Genomic DNA, 9,257 nt, shown 5'->3' with positions numbered 1-9,257 from the left:
CACAGGGAGAGAGAGGGAGGGTGGGAGAGAGAGAATAGTCAGCCAAACAGCGAGACATTTCTTCATGAAAAAAAATACAGCCGATGGGGTCCGCGATGTTTCACGGGGGTCCGCGATGTCTCGCGGGGTCCCAAGACTCCCATGGGAGTAAAATTATTTAAAAAAATTAAACAACTTTTTGGGGGACATTTCTTCATGAAAAACAAAAAACAGCCGATGGGGTCCGCGATGTGTCACGGGGGTCCGCGATGTTTCGTGGGGGTCCCCAAGACTCCCAGGGGGTCCGCGGACCCCCTGGGAGTCTTGGGACCCCGCGAGACATCGCGGGGTTTTTTTTTTATTTATTTTTTTATCCCATGATTTTGTACCCCCAAACGAAATTTTCTTTGGAGGGGTTAGGGGGGGGGGTACTAGAATTCTGCCCGCGTAGCGGGCAGAACTTCTAGTTCCATACAATTTACCATCCACAACTTAGGCATTTAGCAGACGCTCTTAATCCAGAGCAATTTACAGTAAGTAAGGTAAACAAAAGGTAATGCATTAAATGCATAGAGACAGTGTAGTGCCTCAGTAATCTAGGATCATAGATAAGCCAAGAACCTATCATCAGTCTAAACATTATATCAAAAAATAATTAATATGTACATTGAAGCTATACAAACTATAGAATAACAGGTCAACAAATGAACCTGGCATCTGTCTAAATAACATGTTATCTAAATTACATTTTAACCTTTGCATAAGACTGCATGGTCGTCATGGCTAGGGCAAGTGCTACAGCAAATTGCTACGGGCTAAGGTGGAGTCTGAAGAGGCGAGTCTTTAGTTTAGAATATGGCAGAAAGTTGGGAGTGAGTTGGGAGTGAGTCTGCAGTTCTAACTATAATAACGGAAGTTTGTTCCACAGTTTGGGAGCCAGAAGGGAGAAGAGTCTGGGACGTGTGGAGCGTTGTCCCGGATGCATTAGGGAAGGTTCTGACAGCTTCCCTGTGTTAGCCGATCTGAGTGAGCGGGAGGGGTTGTATCAGGCAAGAGTTGGTTTCATGAGGAGTGGCGTGAATCTGGCTGACTTGAAGGCAGAAGAAGCCTGAAGTTACAGATGTGTTGATGAGGGGAGGTAATGAAGGGGAGCAGATCAGGGGTAATGGTCTGGAAGATTGGGGAAGGGATGGGGTCAAGAGGACAGGTGGTTGGTCTAGTGGAGGTCACTAGTTTTAGGACCTAATCTGGACAGAGAAGACAGAGGGAGGACAGGCATGATATGTTGGGGTTAGCATTGGATGAGTCAGACACTTGATTAGTGGGAAGACGGGAAAAGAAGCTACTGATGTCATCAACCTTCTTCTGGGATGAAGGGGGAGGGGGTTTAAGGAGGGAGGAGAAAATGGAAAAGAGCTTCCTTGGGCTTAGACTCTGAACCTAACCGTTAGAGGCACAGGATTGACCGTCTTAAGAGCGGCTGCTCCGTCTTAGGAGCAAGATAGATGTTTCCACTTTGAGACCCACTGCTATAATGTTTTTAATGTAGGAGAGTTTGAGGACCTCTGTTGCGTATATTCTGTGGCATTCCAGTTCATACCTCACCGATCTGATGCATGCAATCATGCTTAAGTATGCTCACTCATACATAAACACCCACACATGAAGCATGACGTGACACATGCATGCAATCATCCTTAAGTATGCTTTCTCTCTCTCTCTCTCTCTCTCTCTCTCTCTCACACACACACACACACACACACACACACACTGTATCTGCTCTTAAATTACAGTACAGTAGCCTGAGGTGGTCCTCATTGCTGTAGTTTTGGGTTGGCTGGACTGGGTGCATTTTTACACATAATATAAGATACGCATGCACGCACGCACACACACACACACACACACACACACACACACACACACACACACACACACACACACACACACACACACACACACACACACACACAGTATCTGCTCTTAAATTACAGTACAGTAAGCCTGAGGTGGTCCTCATTGCTGTAGTTTTCTGTTGGCAGGACTGGGTGCATTTTTACACATAATATAAGATGTGCACGCACGCACGCACGTACGCACGCACGCACACACACACACACACACACGCACGCACGTACGCACGCACGCACGCACACACACACACACATGTGCACAAGCACAGCATGAGCCACCTGAAAATGAAACAGAATGAGGTATTGACTGGTTGTCAGAGAGGCAAACAACATCATTCATCTACAGCAGAATGACACACAATGGAATCAATCAGAACTGAGTGGAGAGAGAGAGAGAGAGAGAGAGAGAGAGAGAGAGAGAGAGAGAGAGAGAGAGAGAGAGAGAGAGAGAGAGAGAGAGATGGACAAACATTGACTGCTGTGCTGTGGTGCAAATAAACTAGGGCTAGGCTATAGCGATGGTGAGACTTTGTGTGAACATATAGGGACAAACCCATTGGAGTGTATTGTGCAGCCTTGAGCCCTCTCTTCTAATGCTCTGCCTAGACACCTTTCTCTGACATCTTGTTGTCTTCGCCAGGCTGGTAGGCAATGACTACAGTATGTTTTCACCCCTGTCCGTGTGTGTGTGTGTGTGTGTGTGTGTGTGTGTGTGTGTGTGTGTGTAACGCCCGGGAATCGAACCCGGGTCTCCCGCGTGGAACGCCAACATCTTAAACACTAGCCTAAAGGGGAATTACCCCTTGGCTGGGGGAGATATTAGGTTATGGTCATCAGGAAGAGGCTCTGAGGCTCTGAGGCTCTGAGCCATCATCATCATTAATTATTAACTCAAGACCATGTTCACATGGTATGGAGCACAGATTCATAAATAAAAAAAGACAGTATACAATACATAACAATATTCATACAGACATATGGCTGCTGCTACACGTGTTCAATGTCCGTCTATACAGCCAATCTCAGACACCGCTAAACAGATTGGTGTAAACCTTTGCATGCACACTCCCTGGAGACAAAGGAAGACACTGGGACCTAGTTGACAGAACATTTCACAAATCATGAACATACGGGCTGGGGATTGAGAAAACTGATTCAGAGAGAAACAACAAGTTTAGTCCATAGACCCTTTTCACAGTGGACATAATAATAGGTAAACACAGCTTAATAACATTAATTGTGGATGCATTTAATTCAGGAGTTACTGATTGTCAGCATGGACAGCTCTTCCACAGTTAACTTCATGCTGGCACAAAGAGACAGACACCGAAATGAAACTCACCCACAATTAGCTTCATTAACTGTGTTTATCTGATAATAATGGCCTCTGTGAAAAGGGTCCATTGAGATGAGATGTACCTCAAAGTCTCCCCCATATTCTTATCCATAATGGGATGGTACTCAAAGTTTCACATGCAGGTTGCAACACACTTGGGAGTCAATCATCTTAATCAAGGGAGAAAGTATTTTTGTCTGACAGGCTGGAGGTAAATAAGGAAATGAATAATACAGAAGGAGATACCTTTAGGAGATTCATCACAAGAACTGTCAACACCGTGCTTGTTGCATTGAGAAGAACGACCAAGGCCACGGTTCAATCTTTTATGCTCCACTGGCTTGTTTTGTTGTGACTGCTGTACAAACCGACTTTGCATGCAGGCTGTGTTTTGTTTTTAACGGAAACTGCATAGTATTTGTGTTAGATTTAGTAAAATGCAGCAAATAATTTCAGCTGCATTATATATTAGATTAGATTAAAATCAACGAGCATGATATAGTTATTATTTCTACCTATTTTCTGATACAAATATAAATAATATGAACCTAATAATAACATGTTATCATCAAGATATCACTGTGTCTGGATCATTTATAGCACAAAGTCACTTTAACCAGTAATTCTCCATTAGGATCTTATTTTGAAAGTAACAGGTAAAAGTCTAATCGTATAGAGTCTAATCTTACCTGTTACTTTGGCGTCAGGTAAAATAGACTGTTGGACTGATTAAGAGTCATTCTAATCAGTAGACTGAAGACTCTTAATCAGTCTGAAGCTATAAACGCATCAGTATAGTAAGAAAATAACTTGAACTGTAACATTTTTAATCACTCTGTAGAAAGCTACATTTTGCACTGGAATATATTTGAACAAACTACCACTGGTTTCCCTGCAGTCTGTGATTTTCTCACCATCACATGAGTGAGCATCACAGTGTCCTTTAATCCCAAGTTATAACAAACAAAAGATCTGAGTTGTAGCAGAGTGGCTACAAATCCTAATAAAGACAACAAAGCCTAAAAGAGAAGCATTATTAAACAAATGAGCCCAAACTTTTTTAAAGCAGAGGGCCCAGAGCTTTATTCAAAGCAGCTTTTGGTAAAGCCCAAGATATCTTATCATGCAGAGCTGACATTTCTGAGGTTACTATGGATAACAATGTGCATTGGGGCATTGCTATATTTCTGCTGTGGATTCAAAATATCAGGCAACACTGCCCAAAAGGAGGTGAGGAGAAGTATAGAATTAGAATTAAAGTAAAGGGCTTTACAAGAGAAACCCTACTTTTTTTGTTCCATGTTTACACGCTTAAATTGTTTGTTTTATACTGACAGCTTGCTGAAGAGTTATTCACTGCTGTGTGCTGCTGATTTAGCTTTAATAAATGGTCTCAGTTGTTTGATAAAGTTTTTTAAAAGTTCAACATTACTTCCAGCCAGGAGTTTTGAAGTTCATTTTACAACCTTAGCCTCCACAAAACCAAGCCAAAGATGTTGCCTCTGATGGTACAGATCTGGTCAGAATTGCTAATTGTTCTGGTGATTTTCCTAATTCCCCATACAGGTCGACCAGTGTTCATGTTAAGAGCAGATCAAAGACCTGGCCTTGTGGTTAGAATGTCCGCCTATCCCTGGCCGAGTCATACAAAAGACTATAAAAATGGTACTCAACTTGGCTACAGAAAGAGGAGATAGGCTCCTGAACTATGGGCCACATGGCTCTGGCTACTTTTTTAATGGATCTTATGTTTAAGTCATTATCTCTGTTGCTATTTCACCAAGTACAAATACAGGCTGGGTTTGAAAATATACTAGCTGTAGCAAGTGGTAATCTACTGGTTTTGCTCAGAAAAGCTATGAGTATAGAGCAAACAAAATCCAGATCTGCCCATAGGCTGGATTTTCTTCAACTCAGAAGGCACTGTCAACATCCAAGCTTATTGAAAGGGAACAGGTTAGATTTCCCACGAGAAATCAAATCAAGTTATAACTCACACAAAGCACAGTCATTTTATAAACCAGCTATGACTAAACATCCAATTCCATCCACCATATTCTCCCAGTATAGTCTATATAACAGGACTAAAATACTTCGTATTAAGGACTGTGGCAGAGAGCAAAGTGGTTCTTGATAGTCTTGGGGATGATGCTGCAAGATGTGTAATTTCAACTACTGTATGTACACTAGATATTAGCTAAATGTATGGCAACACAACATAAAATGCTGGGAGCTTTCCAGCCCCCGCTCTCCAACTGTTTTCAAATGTACTTTATTTTATGGATTGATCTCCATAAATTTCACCACTGCCAAATCCAATCCCCAACATCACTGCATTGCCACAAATTGGCAGTCATTGATTAGCAAGTCTCTCTTCAAACTGCTCCATTATGTTGATGTTCAAATGAATGTGAGGTATGAGAGCGGAGATCCGTCCCCAGGACGGGCCCTGCTCCTCTGCGGCTCCATGTGGATCGCTTCAGCAGAAATAGAAATTAGGCTTAAATCTGATGGAAGTCATTATCCAGGCCAGTAACACAACCTGGTATACCTCCTTTGGGAACTTACAGCCAAGCTGAAAAACATTGTTCCAAAGCACATGGCCCACTCTGACCCTGAAGCTACTTCTTCAATCTGACTGAATTTCAACTAGACCCAGGGAAATGTGATCCAAATCATTAAATGAAATAATTTACTGTATGCCCCTGAAAAACTCACACATACAAACCACATATTTGTAATATTCCTGACCTAAATTACCAGGAGCCTGCGTCTGAACTGAATATTAGGCTACTGTTCTTCTTGACATCCGCACTACCCACTGAGGATAATTACATGCTTCTGCATCAACAAGGTGTCACAGAAGCAGCACTGCCAGTCTTCTCTTTCCTCAGCCTATTTATCAGCACAGCATATTTCAAGTAACAGTGATTTTGCAAAAGTTGGCTTTCGTTTCAACTCTCAGTCTCAAGGCCCACAGTGTTCCACTCACACCACAAAATGGCTTTCAGCTAAATCGTCCTTTTCTCTTCGGCATACCGACCAAAAATCCTGACAAATAATAAATGGACATTTGTTGTGATGCACATGGCATCCACGGGTCAGCAGTCAAGACATTTACTGCTTTATAACTGCTGAAAGTTTTTGATATCTTTAAACCATGCACCTTCTGTACTGTACATATATCTGTTATTACATCTGCTGCCATCTTAACTGCCTCATCCCACTGTTATTTTTAACCACCTTATATTTCACACTGCCCATATTCTTGATATCTGACCCGTTTTTCTGTTTCTCTTATTTCCCTATCTCTTTCCACCTTTCTTGAAACTGCAATGATGGAGCTTGTACAACAAAGACCCGATCAATTGTACTGTAAGTATGGAGCACTGGGTCTTCCAGCTCTAATAAGAACCCATCAATTGAAAACAAATCCATTTTAAGTTAGAATGAAACAAAACAAAAAATGTCCAGGTTGTACCATCTTTGAGCTGAAGAAACATACTAAAATGACTTTTACTAAAACATTATCCAGTCCAAACAACGTTTTTTGTTTTGTTTGTTTTTTCACTGTGCCTACAGTATAGTCACTATACTGTAGGAAAAATGAAATCCACTATACTATGGTGGGTCTAAACAATTTATTATCATATTTATTATTATCTTCATTATTGTTATTTTTAAGCAGTATCATGTCACCTCCTGAAAAACCTCAAGTTGTATTTAACATAGATGGACTTTGATCAAAGTCCATCTATGTCAGAAACAAAACTGAAATATATTTTAAATGTTCAATAATAGTATGAGATCTCATCGGATTACAATCAAATGCCATCATGCCACTCACAACATAAGTTGGCAGCATTTCTCAAACCAGGGCTGGCGTTCAAAAGAATCACTGATCAAAGAAACTCTATTAGTAGCCAGTCTCATGAGGTGTGATTACTTCAAAGACTTCAACAACACAACACCGGTTGGATCTGTGCCAGTGCTTGTTTGTCAGCCTTACCTTGATTATGCGATGTCAGTTATCCATCTTACCTGTAAATTATCTAACATCAGCCTTTCATAAAGCCTTTTGGAATAGGAAGTGACGTGGAACATCTCGTCAGTGTGGCGTACAATTATGCCATCTCTGTTGTAGCCTGCCTCAATCTTGTCAGTGCCGATCTAAAAAACTATTGGCTGATGCATAAGGTTTTGATTGATTGATTGATGTAGTTCATTTAGTAAGACATGAGAAATGGCAATCCCATAGGTCCCTATGTGAGTAAGCATATTTTGTGTTATACAATTTAGTCATTGTGTAATTCTTTGCTATGTAAACTGGATGTATTTATTATAGCTATGATTGCCATAAACTTGGGTTGCCCACCTTGTTTGTTTGAGAGAAGACCGCAATGGAAATAAATGGATCCCCCTCTTCTGTGGTGTGTACAAGAAGAACTTTTTGGCCGGATTTGTATATTAAAGAAAACTACAATAGAATCACCGAAAAGTTTCAATAAGGATTGAGATGGAATTACACAAAGTACCAATCAGAGTATTTTGGTCAAAACTATAAAGCTATAGAAGGTCTGATGTCAGCAATCTGACACTTAAGCATTTAATGGTGAGTTGTAGGCCTACTAACCTTCTAGGCTTGATGGGGTTGTAGATATTCAAAAATGCAGATTGTCATAACTCTTGAATAAAAATGAGACTATGGCACCACCTGTTGTTCTAAGCGTGTAACTTCAATAGAAATAAGCCAGGACCTTCAAAATGACCCTTTGTTGAGATTCACACAGGTAGGACATGTAGTCTAGAGGTGTGGACTTGAGACTTGGACTTGAGACTTGACTTGGACTCGAGTCACACATTTTATGACTTTAGACTTAGTTAATCAAAAAGACGTTTTACTTGGACTTAGACTTCAACACAATGACTCGAGACTTGACTTGACATGAGCTCTCTTTTGTTAGATTTAATCTTTAAATAAAAATGTTTATGCTTAATTATTATACAATGTGTCAAATTACCTTCTCATTGCTGTCGAAAGAAGAGAAATGGAAGTAATGCCAATGTGCTTTCCTATGACAGAGGTACTGTAAGATTTCCCCAGAAACAATGTAGCTATTTACTGTAATGTGACAACCCAGTTGAAGTTGATTTCTCATGGGGAATATACAGTATGTGAATAAAAATGCGGGCTCGTCCGGGATTTGAACCCGGGACCTCTCGCACCCTAAGCGAGAATCATACCCCTAGACCAACGAGCCTGGCTTTCACATGGTTAGCACACTCAGCTTTGATCCGCTGTCCCGTCCAAGCAGCTTGGTGTTCTCTTACGTTACAACGGCTGGTGATGTGGCAGGTTGGAGGTTCAGACCTTATTTAGTCAAACAACGCCCTCTGATGGTCATAAGAGCCGTTTACTTTCAAGATAGTGAAAAGTAGTCCCATGAAGTTAGATGTTTCTTTCTGTCTCAAAGCTAGCGCTAGAGTGTAACTGGGAATGAGTTGCCATAACAAATTCTGTCTTGTTGTCGTAACAATCTGTAAATTATGTGCTTATATCATAGAGTTAAAATATGCAGTTATATGCACTTTTTGAAGGGTACTATCATAAGCCTAGATTAACTAATTTGTGAATCGAGGTCCTCCTCTCCTTCTCATGAGGAATAGGGATTTCATGTAGCAATAAACAAGGGCTCGTCCGGGATTTGAACCCGGGACCTCTCGCACCCAAAGCGAGAATCATACCCCTAGACCAACGAGCCGATACATATGTCTCTGGATACCACAATCAAAACCCTAAGATAGTTATGTACAATGAGTGTTTCTGTATTGTGCTTGAACGAACACTTTATGAAGGCAGTCTGGAAGCTAAGACCTGCAGTAGGGTACCCGACACGTTTCCCACTGTGGCCAATAAAAAAACATTCTCACCGTAGAAATACACACAACGAAGACTTACATTTAGAAATAACTGAACGTATCTGGACGAGTGGATGACAACTATTTTTCAAATAAGAAAAGTAGTCGGG

Source organism: Gymnoscopelus braueri (genome assembly GCF_963280865.1).
Source record: "Gymnoscopelus braueri genome assembly, chromosome: 9".
Classification (NCBI taxonomy): domain Eukaryota; kingdom Metazoa; phylum Chordata; class Actinopteri; order Myctophiformes; family Myctophidae; genus Gymnoscopelus; species Gymnoscopelus braueri.
The sequence above is the reverse complement of the archived record's forward strand: the minus strand, read 5'-3'. Positions refer to the sequence as shown.